We start from the raw sequence: 25,708 nt of genomic DNA on the forward strand, positions 1-25,708 counted from the left end.
GCTATCTGTTATCACCAATTTTACCGGCAGCGTGCTTTCGACCTGTCCAGCAGCGTCTTTCACTGAGGTTGCCTTGTGTCCATGTGAGAGGCGGCGTTCACGCGTGGCTCTACCACTGGGGCTCGGTAGAACTAGGGTCAGTTCAAAGTTAAACCTCCTCAAGCACGCTGACCAGTCGAGCTTTGTTCAAAACCACAGACTTTTTAAATTCTAGTGGAGATCCCAATGATTCAAAATACATCACCCATGTCCTGCTGGATTAAAGAGAAAATGACGCACAAGACATTTCAATATTTTCTCTTTGATGTAATGGCTGATGCAGCTTCAGTGAAACGCTGTAAACCAGCAGGTACAGAGGACGTGAAACTATCATACAATGTGGGGGGAAAAAAAAAAAATGTAAATTTGAGACTACTCAAGGGGACACTTAAGGGATAATCAGAGTTCAAGGACTTAACAAATGCATATATGAGTGGATCTATGCACTGGCAACATGTTATTTATAGCTGCAGCACACATTAAAAAACACTTGAGTGTAGAAATGCAGAACGGTCAGATGATTTGTTCCTACTGTTCTGTGGTAAGACTTAAGTTGTACCGACACAGATTGTAAAATTCAGCGAAAACCAACTATGACCATAGTTGAGAAGGCCGATCATGGGTAAACTCAGTGACAGAATAGTGTATTACAGGCATTTTTGATACCCACGAATGTTTTGTGAATGTGCTTGAACTCAGGCACTCACCCACGTGATTGCTGGGAAAAAACTGGAGCTTTATTTACAAAAGGATTCAGACGATAGGGGAACACACCCGAATACATGCAAGGACATTCCTAAAATCCGTAAGACTTATATAAATGTGGAAACACACCCACACATATACACGAACACACACACACACACACGGAGACACACACCTGTGCAATTCAGAGCTCTTGTTGGCAGGTCGGAGAAAAGGGACGGTAGCCTGGAGGAAGGGCAGGTGTCCACAGATGGAACTCTCTCTTTCTCTCTTCCTCTCTCTCCCTCTCTCTCTGCCACAGATGGACGCAATCACACCTATTTCTCTCTCACATGCCCTAAAGCTACATAACCAGCAGGAGTGTGTGTGTGTGTGTGTGTGTGTGTGTGTGTGTGTGTGTGTGTTACTTGTTTATTATCACATGAAGGTGTTTTCTTCTGAATGAGCCTCTGAATATGCATACACTTGTGCAACTTCAGCCTACAGTACAGTGCATGTGGTGTTTATCTGGATGTGTAGCAGTGTGGTGTACCAGTGCGCACACTGGTCGATAAAAAATACAAATAAAACAGAAATCGAGCAAATATTATTTTTGCCTCTCTTCCTGTATTGGCTTCTAATGTTACCAAAATTGATATCTATTTATCTATCTATCTATCTATCTATCTATCTATCTATCTATCTATCTATCTATCTATCTGTAATATTTAAATTTTGCATGGCGATCAAATCAGTCCAGATTTTAGGTGTGGTGATTTTAGAGAAGATTTTAATGTAGTGGGTGTCTGAATGCATGTGAGAGGGGACTAACTTTTAGCATGTGGCATCCTTGCAAATACATTTTACATCGTAAGAGCATTCTCTTGAGTTAGATCTTATTTTGATTGGCAAAAAAAAAAAAATTATAATAATTTTAATTTTGTGTGTGTGAGTGAGGCAGCAGCTGAACACGTATGAGGTGGCGTGCAGAGGCTCTGTCTGTCTCTCAGACAGTAGGGGGTCCTGCTAGCCAATGGGACCACCCGCTCTGTAAAGCAGGAAGTGAACCACAGATCTGTCATCTGTCTTCATAAACCCACCAGTCAGGACCCTCCTAATTAGTCACCATGGAAACCATGGCTAATTCCCAGGTCTGCCATGCCAATCACGTTCTGTCTGTGGTAGCAATCAGAAAGGCACATTTATCCACCGCTGGGCTGGAGCTGTCGGTGTAACAGATGTGTGTGTTTGTATGTGTGTGTGTGTGTGTGTGTGTTTGTGTGTGTGTGTGTGTGTGTGTGTGTGAGTTTGTGTGTGTGTGTGTGGGCGGGTGGGTGGTTCTGGATGTGTGCGTTGAAGCCTACGCAGGGCCTGTACATCCTTGCACAATATTGCCTTGAGCTTCTTTAAAACCCTTATTATTATGCCTGTCTATCTTGTAAATGTCATAATGTTTGTTCAGACAGGAGGCAGATGTGTCAGAGCTGTGTGAGAGGGTGTGTGTCACTGATTGTCTGTGGGAACTGTTTGATTGGCTTGAAATATCCAGCAATCCCCAAATACCCCACAAAGTAATCAAACAGAAATATCTCCATCAATTATGATAGGGCGCGAACACAAATACACAAATACACACATAGAGATGGAGAAACAGCGAGAGATGCAGACGCAGACACTTAACCTTTTCCCTCAGGATCAAACCGCTCTGTCAAACAGCACAACAACACAACAAACGCCTCAAACACACACAAGTCCCAACATGTCAGTTGAGGCGCAACTTTGATTTTCACACTAATTGTAAATCACATCTAAATATTCGATCAGTTTGGTAAGGTTGCATTAAAAAGGGAGCATGCACACATTGTTTAATTATTGAAGGGCACACATATGAATAAAATATGGGTGGAAGTGGAACAAGTCGCACCTCATGCCATCAGCTGCCCGTCAATTACCACAATCAACTGGACAGCGCACAACAAAAGGCCAGGGGCCGACATACTGTGTGTATGCATCTTTACAGTACGTGCAAAGTCACCACTGACGCACACACACACACACACACACACATACATATACACACAAAATGCACAATATATGTACTGGCATGAACACACACCAAGCTTAACTTCAAGCATACATCAAAGCCAAGGAGCACTCAGATGTATGCTGTTTGATCACCCCCACCGCCACCCACCGCCACACACACACACACACACACACACACACACACACACAGACATACACACAAACACACATACAAAAACACACATACAAAAGCACACACACAGCACAGACAATTACACACCACTAACATCAGATATGAATTATTCATTCATTATAGCAAAGCGATGGCAATAACAATACTTCATTTATAGGTTGAGCAAACACAAAATCATCATCTGTTCACTGGTCTGGGTGTAAGCATACGTGTATGTGTGTGTCTATCCAAGGCAGAACATGTATCCACACATCACAGCAGGGATTTGCCATAGACAAGTTGCAGCAACAATCTATTGTTCGTTACATTTTTGTCTGGGGAGTGTATCGCATGCTGCCGTTGGCACCGCTGCAGCGCCAAGGGAATATCTGGGGGTCTTACCTGTCTCATGAGAGAGGGTCTTGGTTCTTCCTGTGTTGCCTGAGTGATGCATCGCTCCGTACTCGTCTCTCTTTCTGATTAACCCTCTATCCTTCTCTCCTCTCCTCCACACTCCACTCCTCTCCGCTCCCTTCAGAGTCCGTTTTTCTTGATTCTCAATCTTTTGCGTCCTGTTTTCTCCCTTTGTCAAAGTCCTTATTGTCTTCCCTCCTTCGCTGTTCTTCGCTTTTTTTTTCTCCTCCTTTCTTTCTTCGCCTCTCTCCGTCTGTTTGCAGTACGCTCCGTTGAAGCACGATCCGCTAGCTGAGTGCTGGAGCGCCGAGACAGAGGCAGAGAGAAGGAGCCCGAGAGACACACGCTCTCTCACACACACACACACCCAGAAGAGCGTGGATCAACACACTCGCACACGTGTGGCTGTTGCACTGCAAAGCCCAACGCTGTGTCCTAGAACACACGGGGAAAAGATCTGCGCAATGCCCTGCACTGCTCTTCTCCTTTCCAGAAGATTGCAGCTTTTTGTCTCCTTCCTCTTCCTATTCCTTTGTCCTCTCTTTCTTTGCTCAATCCGTCACAGAGAAAGGGCAGCAGGTTAAAGAGAAGGGCACGGGGGAATGGATGGATGAGGAGATACTGAGGGAAGAGAGAGTGCCTTTCAGCCCTTGGCAGGCAGAGCAGAAGAGAAGGAGAGATGTGGCTGCGGCTCCATCCTCCATCTGCCCACAGCTGAGACTGAGAGCAGACTCCACATACACACACACACGCACATTCTCTCTCTCTCTCTCTCTCTCTCTCTCTCTCTCTCTATCACTCTCTCTCTCTCTCTCCACAGCAGCGCAGCGCGACAGAGAGGGAGGACGGAGGAGGGAGGGAGCCAATGAATGAGCAAAAAGCAGCAAGTGAGAGAGAGAGAGAGAGAGGGCAACAGAGAGAATCAGAGAGAGAGAGAGAGAGCGGTAGGGGTGAGACAGTGCAAGAGAGGGAGCGGAGCGGTGGAGACGGGTAGGAGGGGAAAAAACGGAACGGAGGTGGCGAAGAAGGAGGGAGCAAGCAATGTAACCCGCGAGCTCCAAAGAGCGAAAGAGTGGCAGAATCATGGGAATGTGACAAAGCATGCACATCAAAGGCGAAGGGGAAAAAGAGGAGAAAGGATAAAATGAGATATGGGGAGGCACGAGGGAGCGTGTGGCAAGAAGACAGAACGAGATGAAGCAAGGTGGAGAGAGAGAAAAGATGGGGTTGAGGGTGAAAGAAAAAAGACAAGGCAGTGAAGCAGAGAGGGAGGGAGGGAGGCAGGGAGGGAGGGAGGAAGGGCAGAGGACACTGCGGCGATGAAGCCAGTAATATGTCAGATCGCACATGGGCGCGTTCACATCCACATTGTGCTCCGTCCATATAGAAAAAGAACAATGTCACACAATACAGCACAACGACGCCCCCAGATTTCCCTGCAGAAACAGCCTACAATAACAAAACTCCTTCCACACCACGAGCTTGTCTGACAAAGGACCAACACTCACCGGCCCTGTAACCCTGCATATTTTTCCCCCCAGAGACACATCAGGCTCACTTACAATAGAGCTACTGAAAAGGACAACCTTTGGATTTTTAGATAACTGACAAAGCATTTTGTTCGCAGACAGAAGATCGGGACATATTGGAGAAATTTCGAATGGCTAAATATAGCAAGTGATAAATATAGGTGTGTGTCTCTGTGCCGTGACAGGTTGGGTACAAGGTTACCAGGTGAGTGGAGGTGCTCTCAGTGCCCAGCAGAGGGCAGACATCCTGTCACATATCAACCAGGAAGGTTAGGTCACTCCAGCCATCTCCAGCCATCATGCCAATGTATTGATCGAAATATTAATATTTACATAATCTCATATTGAGGACAGATCAGCATTCAAAATGTATTTCGATAACCACATGACCTAAGTCATTTGTCAAAGGACGAATTAAGACAGCCTTGCATCACCAAATGTGTTCAACATCCAGTATGCATTCGATGATTATTCTCCATCATTAAATAAGCGGCGTAACCTTTAGGCTAGTTGTTAGGAAGCTTGTCTAGAATATTTGCTTCTCTTTATCCGCTGCTCATGCACATTACCTAATGTTTAATCTCCGGGTGAAGACACATGGCCAAATTTTGACCAATATGGACGGTCAACACTGCCTGTAGCAGTCGTAGGGGATTGGCCAGTGGAAGAGAATTATTACAGATGACACTGGAATATAATACACATAATAACCTGTCAGAAACAGATTGATTTATTGATTGATTGAGTGATTTAAAAAAACATAGTACATACATGAATATACAATACAGTAAAATTAGTCAGGAATACGCAATAACATCGCAAGACTTATTTCCATTGCAGTCCCAAAATCAATCAATAAATCAATCAATCAATCAATCAATCAACTCGGACCCTTTTTTTTGACTCATCACTCAACTTATTAATTGCCTTTGGACTTGGAAGTCGTAATTAAAGACTTGTTTCTTTACTAGAGACTTACTTCACTTCCTAAATGAGGTAGTGGAAATGACCTTCTCTCTGCATTATAAGCATAAACGTAACCAACGTCCTCCCCCCAGCTAGCTCTTGTTAGAGGTTAATGAACACAGTTTGCCAAATTTACGCAATTCATGGCTATCAATATGTTCTGTAGCATATCCAATTAATAAATGACAAAACTGTCAACAATTTTTGTAGTCATTTTTGTTTCACTTACACCTTTTTAAATGTCAGGTATTTCAGCGTGGCAGAGCGGCTCTGAGTTCAGCTTGAAAATCAACACAGACGTGGACAGGAGGTGACCCGGGCTCAGGCGCACGTAATGTGGACTGGGCTCGGACGTGACTCGGACTCAAAAATGGTGACTTGGACTCCTCTTGAATACTGAGCACTTGTGACTTGACTTGAACTCAAGGTCTAGTTACTAGTAACACTGAACTCAACTAATAAAAAAAAAAATGTGGAATAAGCATGTCGTTTATCAATGACTCCCAAAATCAGATCCATGTAGACTCAGACATTGAATTGTGTGGTCATTCCTCATTTTTTTGTCAGTTGGATTTAAAGGGGCTTTACTTAAAATCAGCCCTGAGCAATTTTGTACACAACGATAAATGCAAATGATGTAATCTAACACCAATAAGAAGAATAAATGTAATTATTTCTGATTATAATTACTACTATACATACATATATAAGAATACTGATTGATACTGTGGTTCAATTGTACACCTGCTGCTGAGTGGTGCTAGGTCAGCACAAAAAGGAGGAGTGGAGGGCAGCAGTGGAGAGGGAGGTGTGGGGGAGCAGTAAAAGTTGACCCCAGAGCCTCCACTCCAGAGGACTGCTGTCAGCCTCATTTTCTACCTCTTAATGTGACATTCTCGGCCACCATCCATCATCCTCAGCGTGTCACAGATGCACATACGTGATGTCACCCCAGGCACGCACGCAGACGGGCGCATATGCTGTTAGTATGTGTGAGCACGTGTGCACTAGCTCGCACATATGCGCCTCACAGACGAACAGCGGCATGCGCACCGCGGCAGGCGCATGCCCCACGATACACACACTTGCATACACAGGCGAAGCAGGTTCCATTTACAGTGAAAAGTGGGGCCGGGGTCTGTGGGGATGACTTCATCATATTAAAGTTGAGAGCGCAGCCCAGGCAGAATCAGTGGGAGCGCAGGAGGAGACGCTGGATTTCTAGATGAGGTTCCCGTCGATTTATCATGATAAAAAACCCATCTGAGACAGAAACAAATTGCTTTCTTGACAACACCTTGTAATACTCCATCATGCACACATCCATGCACACGTATACTCACGTGAGACCGCGCGCATACACATGCACACAATGACACACACGCACATATATATATAAATACATGTGAATGCACGGTGATACGTATCTCTGTACAGGTTATTTATCAATGCCATTCAAGATCATTATCCCTGGCACATATGTATAACCACAGATATGATGTCTATATGAGGGCTACATCAGAGCGCGCGTTAAATAAGAAACCAAACAGAATTCATTATAACTTCAGTAATCCTGAACGAAAGGGGTGAGAGAGCAAAAAGAAGAGAATGCAGAGGGGAGAGGACTGAAAAAGACGCTGTTAAGATACAGAAAGGTTTGCATTTGGAACAAGAACAAAGGAGCATATGAAAAGGTCATTCAGAGGGAGGTGAAGCAGGGATAGTGTAATTGTACAAGATGATGTAAAACCTCTTCTATGCATGTACTTGGCTTATTAGTCTAGTTATCAATGTCCCTCACTTTTTCCTCACTCTAAACAGTTCACTCTTGTGGTAATAATATAATTTTAATTACAAGAATTATCTTTTTTTTTTTTTTTTTTAAGCATTTTACAGATAGTGATGCGGAGATAGCAACACAGCCAGTAGCAAGACAGGCTAATTGAGAACAATAGTGTTTAACAATTACATGTTAGATTTTCTTCTCTAAGATTTACAACAGACAGTTTAGATTACAAGTTGTGGTTTTATACTTGACTAACATGCCATTTCTAGTATTTTTTTTCTTCTTCACTTTTTTTGAAAAGCAAACATTCTCTACCTCTTTGCCTCTCCATTCCTTTCCTCAGTGACACTTTTTTGTTCTCTGTTTTTCCTTTTCCTTTGCCTGTTACCATCCGCCTACCTTCTCCTGTTTCTCCCCACTCTACCTGCCTTGTGAACTGAAACACCAAGGGGGAGTAGGTGAAGGGGAGAGAACGGGGAGAGAACGGGGAGAGGAACGGGGGTGGGGAATAGATAGAGGGAGAAGGTGCGCTATAAGGTGCCCCCATGGGTTGAACATGGTCATTTGTCATGAGGCTGAAAGCTTAAGAAAAGACTAGTTAACCTTTACAGCTGATCCCTGTGAGACACAGGAAAAACCACAGCCAAGCAAAACACCTCCCGGAAAAGGGGCTGCACACACAAGACAAGCACATCCATGCATACATACGTGTGCACGCACACACACATACAGCACACAAGACGCATGGCATTAACAGCGACTTTCAGAATCAATAGCGGTGAAACCATTCTAGCAGAAGTGAGAGAGAGAGAGAGAGAGAGAGAGAGAGAGAGAGAGAGAGAGAGAGAGAGAGAGAGAGAGAGAGAGAGAGAGAGAGAGAGAGACAGTGAAAACATGGTGGCTGCCATCTTTTCACCACCTCCCCTCTCCAACTCTCTCTCTCTCTCTTTTCCCTTAGTGAAAGGCTTTGTTGTCTCTATGGTCCCTTTCCTTCCTCCTTCATCCCCCTGTTCCTGTCATCCCCACACTCCTGCCAGAGTAATTAATCACCTTGTGCTAATGAGCTATTAACTAATGACAGATTGACATGCCTCAGCGTGTGTGTGCAAGTCTGAGCGTGTGTGTGCGCGCACATGTGTGAGTGTCGCCAGAGCCACCCTTAGCACACTAATGTGATTAATAAGGTTAAGCTCTTATTAGGAGGGGACCACAAGGAGCACACGCGGATGCATGCACACAGCAGCGCACGCTGACTCAAGTCAAGTTGAGTTTATTAATATGGCTGCTTTCTCACAAACATGTCGAAAATCATATATATCAATCATATCATATACCGTATTCCATCATGCACACGTCATATGCCATACTACATCAATACATGTTATATACCATTCATCATCAAACACACTCACTCACCTGGGGGGCAATCTTTACAGTGTCCTATTCACCTGACCTACATGTCTTTGAAGTATAGGCACGCATGGTAGGCGCATACAAAATTACATACGCACATGCATTTCTTTGATCCATGAGGTGAACAGCAACCCATATAAGGCTTTGATTAATAATAGAACTAGATTTTAGAAAAAAAAAAATATATATATAAAAATAAGCTTCGGTGCTTTATATATTATACCTCACATTCACATTATCCAGAAGCTGATTCTGCTATTCACTGATGCAATCTCCTCAGTGAAAAGAGAGGAAACCACTGGATAACTGCATATTGCGGCAACTGAACTGTAAACATGCTTTTCACAATCAGCACCATTGACGGCAATCTACAAGCCTTTTCTGTTTCATTGTGCACTTTTCTCTTCCCACCACAGACTTGTTCGAGATGGTGGAGAGAAACAGACCATGTAGCTCAGCTGACTGTTCTCAACACAAATGCAGTGCATGTCCCCCTCTCAGTCCTCCATTCACCTCAGAGGCTTGTTTCAGCACCATGGACAGCTGGACAAAATTTGGTGTGGCCTTGGAACAATGTGCATATCTAATTTTTCTGCATATCGTGGCACTTCTCTTCTGTTGTGATAACACATTCCAGCAGATTCTGTACCAAACAAATACTGTGTACAAAAAAAAGAAAAAAAAAAAAAAAAAACAGCATCATATCAAACTGTTACAGAAATTGGAAGAGAAGTGTCATCCTACATAGGTATGCTTGCTAGCAGGCTGTACCTGGTGTCCATTTAATCAGATCTATGGGACTCCGAGCCCTCCGCTTCCCTTTCCAAGAGAAATGTGGTTACAGCCAGATCATTTGATACTCAGAGGAATCCTTGCACTACATAATAGGGAGTCTAACCTAGCCAAGAGTGTGCATCCATACAACTAGGAGTGTGTGTGTAGGTGACACTGTGAGCATGTATGTGCATGTGTGACTGCATATAGGTGCTTGTGTGCATGTGTGAGAGTGTGTGTGTGTGAGAATGTGACCTAACAGTGCATCCCTCAGGAGAAGTTTTGGCGCATACCGAGACTCATTTGCATTCTCACAGCTCTCTCATTTTTTTCCGTGGCTTTAGAAGTGAACAGCTGCTTAATGGTCATAGCTCTTCAGAGAGAGGACATTGGGAAGCACAGAGGGGGTAGCCAGGGTTTCTGCACTGCCTACCCCCCTCTACACACACACACACACACACACACACACACACGCACAAACACACAAGCACAGAGACACACACCAGGTATTGCCTGGTTCAACCACAGTTCCAAGAGCGAGCTGTGACCATTTAGCAGATGTTTTCCTACCCAAAAGTGACTTTGGGAGCTTTTCACACTGTTGAATTTAACTACCATGAAAAACAAAGTTAGGCACATATGCACCATAGCTGATGGGACAACAAGAGAGGAAAAAATCTTTGGCTTAGTGTGGCAAAGATGAATACTGGCTATGTAACAAAAATGGAATATGATGAAAATGGGATTGTTACTGTATTGTGAAAAACTATGCAGCATCTACAGCTCTGTGTTCCAAGCAACTGATTGTGAGCATAATATCTGTTCTATAAGCCATGATCCACTGAGGAAAATACTTGTTATGAGTGGATGGGTAGATGGATGGATGGAGGGAGCAACGCTGGCTGTTTGTAAAACCTTATTTAAAAAGCAAAAGAGGGGATTGAGGCTGGCTTGGAGGGTTTCTAATTTTTGCAGAGCTCACAGATACAGACTAGCTTTTGAACCCTGGACTACACACAGACACACACACAGACACAGACACACACACACACACACACACATACGCACACACACACACAACTATATCAAATGACATTCATCTCCGCTCTCATTTGGGTGTCTGACTTCAGTGAACAGCACAGACACACACACAGATGGATTGAGTTTCATGAGATGCCAAAAGAAGGGATTTAGTGAAATAAAAGAGAATAGAAAGTGAGAGAAGGTTATCGCCACACAGTGTGACGCCGGCAGAGCAGTCCTGTTTCCACTGTTCTTTCCAGCAGGGGACCTGACGTCTTGACCTTTACGCCCCCCCCCTTCCCCAAGATAACTCAAATGTCCTTTCTGACAAAGCTCATTGTGAAGTGCAGGTCACTGCAGCACACATAAAATGTACTTTAAAAGAAACTAATTGATTGATTGACAGGTTTATTGACTAACTGAACAAAGCCGTAGGGTAATTCCAGACCTAACTGGACCTTTATAGACATTGGACCTATTGAAAAATATTTGATCTTTAATCTCTTTCATTTAGTCTCTCTCTCTCTCTCTCTCTCTCTCCCGCGTGCTCTGGCCACCAATACATTGGCCACCAGTGTGTTCACAGTTAAATATATATCGATCTCTCTCTCTCTCTCTTTCTCTCTCTCTCTCTCTCTAAATTCATAAATCTCCACAAAATCATTTACGCAACAACAAATTGCCGAAATATCAAAGACTGTATACAGAACTGTGTAGCATGTGAATGTCTGTTTTGAAAGGAACTGGTGGCAAAACATTTCTCTTCCTATCAATGCCTGTAAAGGACAAACTAGCCTCCATATGTAACATTATTACTCAGTCAATTGACAGAGCATCGGGACAAATGACAGATCACTGTTTCAAGTGCATTCATTGACCATAAATCATTTTTGACACCACAATGTTCAAATGACGCCACAGTCTTTGACAGGCAATGCTATCCTAGAATCAGTTTAAAAGGGAGGCCTGTGCCTTGTTATTCTCCCACGTTTATATTCTTTTTTTTTTTTCTCCTAAGGTAGGTGTAAGTGTTTCTGAGCTTCTGTAACGTTTTACAAATTCCTAGAATACTTTGCAGCATGTACCATCGAGAAATTGCACATTTGGAAGGTGATGTGCTCTCATTTTATGACATGTATTACACGTTTCATTATTATTACAGAAAGTTGGCTTGAACTTGACATTTTTAATAGGCTGTGGCTAATGGCACCCTTCTGAGAGTCAAAACTTCAAAGCGATGTTGAGTGGATTCAGGCTTAGCATGGCAGATATAAATATCAGACACAATACGGTAATACGGCGCTTACCGCCATACAATGACAACTGAAGGTATGCAACTGATATGCATTCATGTGACCGCTGCGATTATTAGGTATATTAGGTAGCAGTGCCATTGTGTGACTTGGATGCAGCAATTTCTGTCGGACCATTATGCTACCATACATACAGAAAAACACACAGCTTCATTAAACCCAAGATAGAGTGAATAAAGGAGATAGGTGTGCACTTGGATGAGAGAGGTGAAATAAATACACAAATGAAATATCAAAATAAAAGATGGATGTGGCCAGGCAGAGTCAATAGAGACATATCAGAGGTGATTTTAAATGGCCCTCATTCCAGACACACACATATCTGGATGATGATGAGGAGCGGAGAGGTTTGGAGGAGCCAGATAGGACAAGCTGGGGACAGGACAGCTCAAACATAGAGACAAATGACCCCACAACATCATACACATGGCAGACCTAGAGGGAAAGAGTGAAAATAAATAAATAAATTTATAAAAATAAAAATAAAGGGCCTGGATACATGGAGTACAGACGCAGAAAAAACACAGAGGGAGAGAGGGAGAGCTAGATCAAACACAAGGATTGATGGGCTGGTAATTTTCTCTTTTCTGCCTGCTAAAGATGATGAATTCGTCTGTGGGGAATTTAATCAGACTCTAACAAAGAGCACACACAAGCACGTTGCAACAAACTTGCTGTGGGTAAACAAACAGCACAATACAAACAAATACAAAGGTTGTGTGTGTCCCTGTGTGAAACAAAAAGCAGATAGACACACAAGAACACACACACTCAACTTCTCCGATTGGGGGCTTGAGACAAAGTTTTGTGTAGTTTCCAGTGTCCATCCTCAAAGCAAACTTCATTCTGAATCATTTCACTTTGTATTCAAGGACAATGCAGAAAGTTATATACAAAGGCACGTAATCAACCGAGTCAGGAGGAAAGCAAAGCATGCATGTTTTTTTTTTCTTTTTTTTTTCTTCAGGAAACAGGCAGAACATTAACAAGGGATTGATTTCCAGCTCAGCTTGTGTATGAGTGTGTGTGTGTCCCTTTCTGGGTCTGCACTGGGCATGAATGCTGCCTCTTTACCAAACAGAATACATTACAATGCTTATGCCACATAGATCAATACACAAAAGCTATAGCCAAATTAATTGCTTGTGACAATGCAAGGAAGACCGCAAAACCTCTGAGTGGTGAAGTCAGCTTTGCAGGGGAGGGAACTAGGGCTGGTAGTGTGTGTGTGTGTGTGTGACTGTGCGTGTGTGTGAATGAGTGAGTGGGTAAAACAGAGGGAGGGAAAGAGAGAGAGAGAGGAGTCATTAATATGCCTTGAAAAGAGTTATTCATTTATAGTTCGCCAATAAGAAATTTCTATTTGAAGTTCTTGCGGACTGCGCTGTCTATTCATTCATTTATGGCCTTGGATGTTCTATAGAAATGAAATCAAGAGAAAAGAATATCGCGTACATAAGAATAGAACTCAGAGAAAGAAAAAAACAAGGAGCGAAAAACAGAGAAAGAGGGGGAGACAGAGAGAGAGAAAAAAGGAGGGGGGGACAAGTGAGTCTGGGGGTTTCTGTCATCATGATGGATAGATCAAGAGAATAGGGGCTCCTGGAAGGAGAATTGTAAAAATAGAAAAGCACCTCTCCCTTGACACCTCTCCTCCATGCCCATTTATCCAATCACGAGTCTCCTCTCCCACACCCTCCCTCCTCACTTCTCCCCTCCTCTCACCTCTGACTCTCATGTTCCTCCTCTCGGAGCTCTGTTGTTCGTTCGCAGACATCATCGGCCAACATCTCACCTCCTTCCTCCCTCCTCTGTGTCCGTTTACTCATCCGCTGCCACCTACACCCAACACATGCCGAAGACAAAACCTCTCCATCCCAATGGGTTTTCTCTTTATCACTCCTCTGCTGTAGAGGCTTTATAAATACTGGCAGTATGATCCTAGAAGACGAATCTGTATTTTTAAAACCAACATCAACCTCAGCTGACGACAAAGCTTTGCCCAAATATGGAATTTGGCACCCGACAGCGTTTTGTCTATGCGGAAAATACATGGGGTTTTCACATAATCATCCCTGTCACAGTCGGATATTTTTATCTGTGTATTTTGCCTTAAATGAGACTGGATCTGAATGCTGGTGCCGCTTTCTAACCCATATCATCATTTTGCTAAAATACAGCTAACACCGTGGCCCATTTTAAATATGCAGGTCTGTTCTGTGACATGCTTGTCTCATAAATTTATGACTACAACCGTTCTCACTTGCTGCTGAGCCATTGAAATCGCCTGGTTTGCTAGCTACAAGGTCTATTTCTTTGGCTGATCTTTGTTCAAGGAGGACAATAAAGTAGTAAGAGGAGGAATATCACTATAACACATAATTGTGTGAAAAGTCATTATGCTTCTCACGGCTAAGTGGTTAGCCACCTGATAACCTGTCTTTTTTTTTTTTTTTTTTTTTTTAATTGCACCTATTGTGTTTGAATTATACAAAAAGAGGGATTTTTTATTCTTTTTCTGATACAAACGTCCAAATGTCACAAATTATTTGAATGAACTGTGAAAACCCCATTCGCTTCTCCCATAGACGATTGATCTCTTAATCCAGAATTGTCAGATAAATGACGTTGTGACTTCTGAGTCCGATTCACCCAGTGATGGGTTTGCTGAGCACATCTAGGCTTACTTTTTTGTTCCCCTTGCAGCAGCATCCTGCTTTACATTCAAACACTTACACACATTGCACACTTTGAAAGTAGTGCTCCAGGAGGGATACTAAGGAGACCGTTCACAGCGCCGCTTATTGTCCTGCGTGCCTCAAACGCCTAACAAGCCAAACTGCACCGACACTACTGAGGCAGCGGCGGGGAAAAAGTCCTCCACCATCTCACTCAAGTTTCCCTGAAGTCCGCCTTCCATTCTTTCTCTGTCTTCTTTCATATCTATCACTTTCTCGCTCTCATTAACCACACCCCCTCTCCATCCCTCCATTCCTCTTCCGCTGCCGCTCTCTGGAGAGGAAAAACAAACAGCTGTCAGGGTCAGGCTTGCAGATGAATTCCAAATGACTTTGAAGGGCAGAGGGGCCAACCAACTTACTCTAGAGGACAGGCCAGTTATACACATGTGCACATGCGTACACACACATACAAATACGCAAACACTAACACGTAAATACACCCACCCACCCACCTACCCACACCCAAACACACACCCAAACACACACACATACACAGCTTTGAATCAATACTGCATCTCATCTCTTTTAACCAGCCTACTGTCAAGGTGAGGGCGGTCTATTTGTGTGTGTAGGTACATATTTAGACATGTCATGAGCATGTATGTGTGTGTGTGTGTGTGTATAAATCCAAGTGGCTAAAGCTTGATCCCTCGTCATAAGACGGCTCCATTCTGATGCCGCAGCCAGCGTGTGAAGTTAAACAAACAGAAACTCAGTGCGAGAAAAAAAAGCAGAGCAACCTCACTTTACCTCCTCACTCAGATCTTTTACTCTCACATGAATTGAGCTTGCCTTTAAACTTTCACATGATAAAAGTCATTTTTATCTTCGCTCGCTCACCACCCACGGCTCAATTCGCAACTTTCATTGGGTCAAGATGAGCCGATGAATCATTTTTCATCTTATCAATCATATGTACGTGCTACCTCTCCATCTTGTCTGTTGTCTGAGTCCACTCTCAATCACCAGCTGGCACCTTTCATCCATCACGCATGAGCTAGACCTCTACATTATTCAATAGCCATATCCAAGAACTCTATATATTACTAAAGCTCTCTTTACTTTATTTTCCTGTAATTTAGGAAGTACAGTACAGACAGCTGCATGTGCATGACCGTATGTATGTATGTAGGTGATAGCCATGCAAAAAAAATCAACACAGCTGAGTATCAGGATATTATTTTTCACAATACTCTACTGATTCTAGGGCCTCTTCTATCAGCATGTATTGTTTATGAACTTTATTTTCATACAATGTTATGGATTTTTTTTTTCTGTTCTAATTTTGTTTTAATAATTGGAGAGGGAATTTTGAATGAAATTGTTTTGAGCCAGTTTGTCACTTGATGTACCATTTATGTTGTATATTTTATTTGGGCTGGGAAAATATGCCATTTTGAAAAATCAATACACTGAGATAAAAATGTTGATTATCATATTATATTTACAGACTGTCAAGTGGTCAAAAGACCATCTTTATTCAACTTCGTTATATTTTTGCCTCGGGGTTGCGCAGATATTGAATGCCTCTCTATCAGCGACATTAATGGCCAACCCAATTAACTTGACGCAGGAGTAACATTTTTCCCCATACAAAATAACATAAAAAGGGCACTTGTTGCTTTGTGCCGTCAGCCGAGTTCGCCGAAGGTTACATGAGGATGAAGGACGAAGGATGCTGTCTTCTCAGATGAGCAGCAGGTTGGTGCTGTTGGTAGTTTCCTTTTACAAAAACATCAGATTCTGGTGACATTTTTTACGCTGTCGTGCTTATCAAAATTCAGCCACACATCACAAAGGGACTGTTGCAGTAACACCTGCTCCAGTATTTATTCATTTATTTATTTATTGAAAGACTGTTTGACGTTCACGCTCACCCAGCAACCAATCGCAGCAAACTACATTGATGGTTACTAGGGAACACCAGCCGGGGAGCATTTTAGACTATTTATTGATAATCCACCTGTTATTGATTTATTGAAAAGGATTGATAAATCAAATTGGGTTCAAGCGCTGTATTTTATTAGTATATCCAGGTGTGATGCAGAGGGTTGTGCTTTAAGATCTACACATTCCATATTGTGCGATTTGCCATGTGTCATGATACAAACTGTATTGTATTGTGACCCATGTATCATGATAAGTATTGTGCTGTGAGATCCCTGAACCCTTCAGCCTTAATGTGAGTGTGAGTATAGATAAGTGAATGGAAAACACAGGCCATGTTTACACCTGGCATTAACGTGTGTCATGGATGATCCGCTCACAAGTGGACAGCTCTAAGTACGTCTGTTCACACCTGGCATTAGCATGCATTCCCACATACACCTTGAGTGACTGATTGAACACCACTTCTCCGCTTTATATGCAATTAAACACGTACATCATTTCCATTTACAAAGGGCAAAAGTGCAGGTTTTTTTTTTTTTCCTTTTTGAGTCGAGGCAACAGTCATTTCGCAAAAAAATGACATCCTTGCTCACTCCAGCTTCATTTCAATACGCCGTCGTATTGAACGGCTTGTAACATATTTCACATCTGTAAGTTATTACTGTCATTTCTTCTACCAAATTATGTTGTCATACAAAATTTGAAGGCTTGGAAAGAAACAATAAATCACCCAGTATCCCACCTGCAATTATTTTCTTTTATTTCCACTGCATTTTGTTGTGACGCATAACAGGTTTTTTTGTGCTCTGAAAAATAAACATTATTATTATGAAGAATATGATGTTGTAGATCTATCTGAAAGTCTTCAGACCCCTGACCCGCTGTAATTCATTTAAGAAAAACTCTATTTTGGGTAAATAATTTCACATCTTTACAACTGCATGTCACTCCAGATGGAAATAATCTGAAGAGGAAAAATAGGCCTGAGTGAATTAGGAGTGTCTGGAGGTTCTGTTTCATTTTGTGCTCAAAATACACAGCAAAAGTTGAAACACATTCTTAAAACTTGTTATGGGGAAAAATAAATGTCTGAACGCCAGAGTTTGCAACTCTCAACCCGAACCCTGTCGGGCTTGACCCGATCACGGTCAGTTCAGTCTCGGGGTGTTTAATAATTCCAGTGGATTTGAGAGGGACAGGTTCTCCGCTGTGGTGGATAAACAAAATTGAACCTGAAGTTGAACTTGAATGTTTGAATGTGCAAGCAGGTGTGGGATTTTCCACAGCTGTGGCTCTGATGTGTGTCAAAAATTACTGATGTGTTAAGAAAAAAAAAAAAAAAAAAAAAAGGTTTATTAAATTATTACTATTAGTGAATGATTGGATCTCAAGACACATTGAGAATGCATTGGGTGCCGTTTACACCTGTACATAGATCTGTCCACTTGTGATTGGATCACCCAGAATGCATTTTAAAGCGAGGTGGAAACAGGGCCACAGTGACAGTTTATTGGAGCTTGATTGAACATCTCACAACAGTACTTTCCAAGCATTTTCAAGGCTAGACATGAAACTTGTATTTAGGCTGTCTTGCAGAGTATGTTTTGAGAGTCACTGACAGAATTTAATTCAAGACTTTTTAGTGCCTGAGTGTATGTCAGTGTGTATGTGCCGGTTCATGCGTGTGTGTTAGTCCTTGTAAGTCTTTGAGTTTTGGCAACGAGATCAGAGGAAATGTGTGTTGTTGTGTTTGTGTGTGTGTGCGCATGTGAGAGAGAGTAGGCATGAAAGTGAGATTCGGCTCTGAGACGTTTGATGTCGAAGAACAGCGTCTGCTGTCTGTCTGCCAACTGCCAACCCTCTATCACCATCCCAACACATGGCCTCCGCAATGTGTGTGTGCATGTGTGCATGTGTGTTTGTTGTGTATGGGTGCGTGTGTGTGTGCGTGTGTGTAAGTGGCCTGATTAGGCAGGAACTTGGCTATGTGACACTGCTACAGAGCTAGTTAGGCTCATAACATGTACCTCACGGTGTCACAGTGTAAATGTGTGGGCCTAAGAACACAAAATAGGATTTTTTATCACATGACAGAGAGACTGAGTGAAAGAGAGAAAGAACGAGAGGAAGAGAGGTGAGCAAATGCGCATGCCTTTGTCTGTGAGTGTGTGTGTGTGTGTGTGTGTGTGCGTGAGTGTGTGTGTGTGGGTGTATTGGAAAGGGTGAGTAATCTCTTACTTCTCATACCTCTCATCCCACACTGCCAATCTTTGGATGGGTCCTTAACATACAGAGTCAAGCACACTTAAGGCTAATTACCTACCTATTTATGTGTGTATGTGTGTGTATTTATGTTTAGATTTGTGTGCATGCATGCGTCTGTTTGTATGTATGTATATTTGTGTGCACTGGCTTGTTTGCTTGCATGCCCCGAGGTCTGTTCTAGCACAGTTGATGTTACACAAATGTCACTCAGTTTCACTCTGGCATTCATCTATCTCCAAGTTTCTCCAAGTAAAATAAATGGGAAAAAGAAAGTATGTTTGATACAAAAGTATAAAAGAGGAAATGAACTGAAAAAGAAAATGAAAGAAGCTCCCTTCCATACTTGGCCTCAGAAGGCCATGTGATGTTTTCATGACGAATCTAGGTAGGTGGGGGAAAAAAAAGATCCAGCAGATGTATGGAGAATGTGTGAGGAAGGATGAAAGATGGAACTGAAAGACAGAGAACAAAGGGATGAGAGAGTGAGCGGGGAAGAAAGACAGAAATGAGATCTGTTCAAAAAGTCAATCACTCGTCTTTGACTCTGACGCATAGGCATGCGTGCCCACGCAAACATGAGCGCAAACAAACACAATAAAAAACAGTGGAAACACACTAAAAATACTGACATTTTGGCAGAGCAAAGGCTAAAAGATCAGGTGAATCCACAGAGCAAAGAAACACAGCTCTCCTTTCTTCTGTGCACTTCTCGACATTTTCACTGGTAGGGCTAGATGCAGCTTTTCTGTTTCTTGACAACTGACACACACACACACACACACACACACACACACTATGAGAATGAATATTTGCTTAGGACAAAGAGGGAGGCAGTTGTTTAGGAGGAAAAAAAGGAATAGAATATGGTAAAAAGCCCACAGTAGCCAGGCAGCAGAAATGCTTGTGGCAGCAGACAAATGGTTTCTGATATTTGAGCGCTCGGAGCGCTTCAGCTCCACCACACTGATGCTTCATGGGAAATCCACACACTGTGGTGGGGGGACAGAGGATCAAAAGTAAGTGAAATCAATATTTAGACTTGTGACAAGATACAAAAGGGCTTGCGACTGGAAAATTGATTACAGCGACTGCATAAGAAACGGCTATGAGCTGTTAATTTTTTACTAACCAGCAACATCTCCAGCTCTGTTTGCCCTCCGTGTCGCATGAAGCAATGTCATAACTCGTGGGCCTTTGGACAGAAACAGGGAGGCTGTCTGCCGATCTGCTATTGGTCAATTCATTTTTAATGGGTTCAGAGGGTTGGGGCGCATTAATTAAGCCCAAAGGTGACTGGAGCATACTATTGATCTGCATGAGAGATTCTGATTTAGACCATTGCTGCATGGGGAGAAGTAACTTGATGACTGTAGCAGAAGGACAGAAAGTGTCAATACCATCAAAACTACTGACCAATGTGGTCAGACCCACATACAAGCCTGATACTGGCCTTTTGTTGCTATGTCAGTATTGTCCTATATGAGGAATGTAGATATGTGAAACCAATGTGGTGAAATTTTACATTGTACAATTTGTTTCTTTATTTCAGTGTTTTCACCGGAACAGTCAGAACGCTGTTTCAGATGCTTTTAAGCCCTGCAAAGAATATAATTATGTTATGGAAAAGGTCAAATTTAAAGACTTAATATCAGTGTGAAATACTGGCTAAAACACATATCAATTAATCAGTACATTTACAGTAATGAATCCAACATTTAGTCTAAGAATTAGGGTTAGTGATAAGGTTGGTTTGACCCCTTCGTTTCAAATTTTGCTTTTAATTATTTAATTATCTTAATTTTTATCTTTATTATAATTTTCTTATTGTCTGAGTATGTCATATACCTATTCTGTGCCCACTTGTTGCAACACTTCATTGAAGCCACATCACATTTGCATCGAGTGAAACATTCAAACTCGAAATGCCATTGATTTATTGCCACACCGCCACATCAAGTAAAAATATGTAGATGTCTGTCTTGTGCATGATTTTATACACATTTCCCTGTTATTCAGCAGCACATATTTGGCATCTTTGGAAACCTTGGGGTCTCCGCTAGAATTTAAAATAAACCTCTGTTTGTTTGAACAAAGCTTGTTCACACAGCATGCATTCACAATGATGAACCCACCGATGGGACTGGCAAGTAAAGGTTAAAGATATACAGTTTGCATTGTTAGTTATTATAGGGATTTGCACCTGTGCTGTCTGTCCTAGCATAGATAGATAGTGATGACTTTGCAAAGGGGACCGTTGGGGACAATAGCTGCAGCAATCTGGGCCAATCTATTGACCAGGTATCAGGATGACCGGGTCATACTATTGATTATAAAGTGCTGGACAGGCAGCCCACGGCATTAAGTGGACAGCAAGCGAGAGAGAGAGAAATGGGAGAGAAGACGGAGAAAAGACACTTCTTATCCAGCCACTTACAATGTCAAGACAGTAGGGAAAGCTAAAATCAAAACAGCTTGATAAAGATCCCAAAAGATGCATTCCTCTCAGTTTCCTGGGCTTGAGCTTCACTGCCAGCATAATCGATACTTGGCTTAGCACTGGAAAGGGTTCGGAGAAGGGAGGTTCGGCGCTGGGTGAGATGCCAGCTTTTCTCCCTGCTCCATTATGGGGATGGAAGATGTAGTCAGATATTCGTGTGATGATTAGCCAGCTTTGAGTATTAAGTGACAAAATAAGAGGACTTGCACAATCAGGGTTTAGACACTCTAATATAGATTTATTCATCTTTTCTCCTTCCTCCCATTTGACTCCCTGCAACACAAAGCCAACCTATTAAAGCAAGTATTGAACGGAGCAGAAACAGTTTAAACAGGAATATTGACATCAATGGAGCTGTTTTTTTTTTTTTTTTTTTTTTTTTTTTTTGCTGAACAATGTGGTTTTGATCAGTGCCCGTTTGTCGGCTTGGTATCCACACAGTGACTGAGCAGGGGTTGAACTCAAAAAATGCACACAGGACTGCAATGCTGTATAAAACATGTGGGGTAGGCAGCCTGCCAGAACAGACCCAATACAGGACACATGCATGCGTGTGTTTATATTACTATGACTGGGGGGGACAATGTATTGACTTAAATTCATTCTCAACAGCCTTATCATTATCTTAATCATAACCCTAATTCTAACCTGAACCAGATTTTATTTTATTTTATTTTATTTTATTTTATTTTATTATTTTTTGTGGGGATCAGGATTTTGTCCTAATACATGAGGCAGGTAGGTCTCTACAAGTGACTGTGTAAACAGATAAATGTCACCACAATGTGGGGAATACATGCCCACACACATTCCCACAAATCCACTCATCCACTCTCACACACACAGACACACACACACACACACATCCACACGTGCCCCTACACAAAAACACCCAAATCCAAAACTGCACACCCCAACCTCTGCCAAGCTAAAAGGGGTCTGTTGCTTTGAAGCTGTGATGGAGAAATCCAATTATATACAGTGATTACAGTAACTCTCTCTCTATGGAGATTCATATTAACCTCCAGCTGAAGATGACATTTCAGAGGTGTGTGTGTGCCCCACATGTGGACTGATGTCTGTGTGCCTTGGCGAAACCGCTGTGAAATGTTGTGAGCATCTAACTACACAAATGATTTCAGATGCTCTCTCCCTACCTCTCTCTTTCTTTCTTCCTTTCTGTTTTCGCAGACAAACAGATATGGGCAGTCGGAGACATGTCTGATAACGTCATGCCATGCCTTGCCATGCTGCGCGGTGTCCCACGGCACAGCACTCCAATCGATGAGACGGCATGAAGCACAAATCAATGCGGATTAAAACCCTGTAAGGAGCTGCACAGTGACTCCACTTTATTACACACAAAAGGAATACATGTGCACTTATTATGCTGGGCATACAAGTGATAATTTATTTATTTCATTTTATATCATAGAGGAGAGGGGGAAGCAAAGAGATATGCTGGCTCAGGACTAAGGGCCATCATGACACAAAGGACAAGCACTCACAGCCTTGCTGCCCATGAGGCATATCCATCAAGCTGCCTAGCATGCTGCAGGGTAGGAGGGGGTCAGGATCAGCGACTCATTCCACCTGCCACACCTAGGCTGAGTGTCACACACACACACGCACATACACATTCAGTGACAGCCCTGGCAGTAGGCTGCAGCCCCCATGGCAGTGGTGGACATCCCACAGTGCACTGCAGGAAGCCGGAGATTATCCCGGCGCTTGCAGACAGTCACAGAATGTTAATCCTCAGCCGTGTCTTCTGCTGTAGTGTCAAATCTGGATTCCTCCTCTTCCTTGCTCCTCCTCTTTATCTCCCCTCTTCATTTACCCATCCCTCTCCAACATCTCCCCTCATCCCTTCCTCTCATATCATCTCCACATTCAGTGCTCTACCATAATTCTGCCTGCTTTTTTTTTTTTTTTCTCTCTCGTCTCCTTCTAAAATGTCTTGATCCCTGTTTCCTACTCAAAATCAACAGGGCCTCACCTCCATTCTCTCTTATCCTGTCAGCTCCGGGCCCGGCCCTCACCATCAGCCCTGCATCGATCTTCTCATCCCCATGAAAACAAAACACCAATCAGCCTGTCATAATCATTCTGTAGGAGCAGGAAAAAGTGAGCGGCAAGCACAGGTGCCTGTTGGTGTGCAGACAGTGGTCAAGTTGTTGGGGCAACAAGACGCAACTGGCTCAGTGGAAAGCAGTGGATTTATATTTTAGAAGGTACATAAAAGAAAATTAAGGCTTATTAATTGTATAGTGCTGATACTGCTCTGTTGTTGATGCTACTGATTGATATTCAATTGATTCTACATTTATTCTACTGTTGCATTTGTTTCATTAAGTTTTGTCTGGAAGGATGTCACTGAATTCTTCCAGTGACATCCTTCCACTTAAGGCTGTGTTAATTAATATTACATTCGTTAAAGTGTAGCAAAATGACCCATAGCAATGTGAGACTTGTTATTTGCAGGTCAGTTTCTACCATGGACCTACTGGCCAGCTTGTTGTCATGACCATGTTTCAGCTTTCTAAGTTTCTTTGCTGGACAGTCTTAGACTACCACCTCTTCTCTATGCATGCAGCTCTTCAACATTGCTACCTGGTTGCTATTAGCTTAGCAATGGCTAAGGCGCAGCATCAAGTTGACATCAAAAGGCCATCTACAGAGGAAAACCCTTCTGCTGAACCAAAGAGACCTAAATATTTGCCCCAGATATTGTTCGACAAAGTAAAGGGAAAAACACAGGTTAACATCGGCTTGGCCTTTGAAAGGTGTCATGCACTGAGATCTGAACAAAGGACCAAAAACTAATGCCAGCATTGCCCTGTTTCTTCTGGATGACCTATATTCACTCAAACTTTGGGTGGGGGTGGTGACTTGAGTTTATTTACAAACCCTGCTGAGATCGCTGCTGCGCTCTGGTGGCCAGGAATTAATTAACGTAGATTTAAATGTCTGAAGTGCAAATGATTTGGCACACATAACCTTCAAGTGAATTACAGTCTCGTGGTAATTACTAAATACTAGTATTTACTCATACCCACACATTTCAACTTGCAAACAATAAATGCAGGTTGTGATCTATCAGCAGATGAAATTGTTTATACCTGACCCTGCCATTCGGCATGGATTTTTGAATATGAATGTGTCTCAATACCTTCCTCTGGTGTGGCAGATGTCACAAGGCTTACATTTCTCACACCTCTTTTTCCAAAAATAATGCAACTGCTCTGGCAATTCTCGCTTCTCTGGATGGACAGGTCCATCTATCTGGATGGATGGAGATGAGTGGATAAGGAGTTGGGCTGTACAGTGCACCCATTACAAATATCTGTGTTGGAAGAGGATGGGGATTTTGAGGGGTGGCGACATTGTTTTTACCCTTCATACTGTCATCATACTGCACCTACTGGTGTTTTATCAAGCAATAAATAGGCTGGTTGCTTTGTAGTGCAAACACCATCTGAAAGCAAATTTTGGTGTAGCCTATTCTTTATTGTCAGTGTCACTAAAACTGAAAAGCTTCACAACAATCTGGTTCTTAAAACTACCTACTTTGTATGTGTGTTTTGGTGTGCTGCTACCGACATTTTGCTTCTTTTTTTCGAGGGCATGGAACGTGCTTTACAATGGAAGACCTCTGATTGGTCAGACAGCGAGGCAGGGCTTCATAGGCTTGATCTGAAAGAGTGCATGTGTGTTAAACACAATTTAAAGCCTTGGTATTTGAGTTGAGTATGTTAATGTAACTGTGGAGGTCACAATCATAATCACAGTTTTTATACGACTGTACAATTCTATTGATGTGTCTATTTTTTCATTTTGAGTTTGAGTTTTTCAGTGTGATTTTAATGCCAGTCTTTTAAACTGATGTGAAGGCCCAAGCCCTTAGAACATTTTTTAAATAAAAAATGGGTTGTTGAATAACAGCCCTCAAAACAATACTTAACTGAACTGAAACTTTCATATTTTTTCACTGTAGTGTGGATACTATGCTATAGGACTCCATATGATCAGTCACCAACACAGGCTGTTCCCTGGACTTGTAGCCAGCAGCGGTGATGTGACAGTCCTGTAGATTTATGATGGTGTAGCCTGATGCCCTGATCGGTCACAGATGATAGGATAGTAGGCCTACATCATTCGTTTGACATCTGAATTG

At 42.5% G+C, this 25,708-nt stretch overlaps 1 protein-coding gene across 1 annotated transcript in view; it reads right to left on the bottom strand.

The window, feature by feature from the left end:
- Positions 1-25,708, bottom strand: part of tenm2a (teneurin transmembrane protein 2a) — a 167,369-nt gene that overhangs the window by 109,116 nt on the left and 32,545 nt on the right. The window lies entirely within an intron of this gene.

This window comes from Myripristis murdjan, chromosome 10 (assembly GCF_902150065.1).
Source record: "Myripristis murdjan chromosome 10, fMyrMur1.1, whole genome shotgun sequence".
Classification (NCBI taxonomy): domain Eukaryota; kingdom Metazoa; phylum Chordata; class Actinopteri; order Holocentriformes; family Holocentridae; genus Myripristis; species Myripristis murdjan.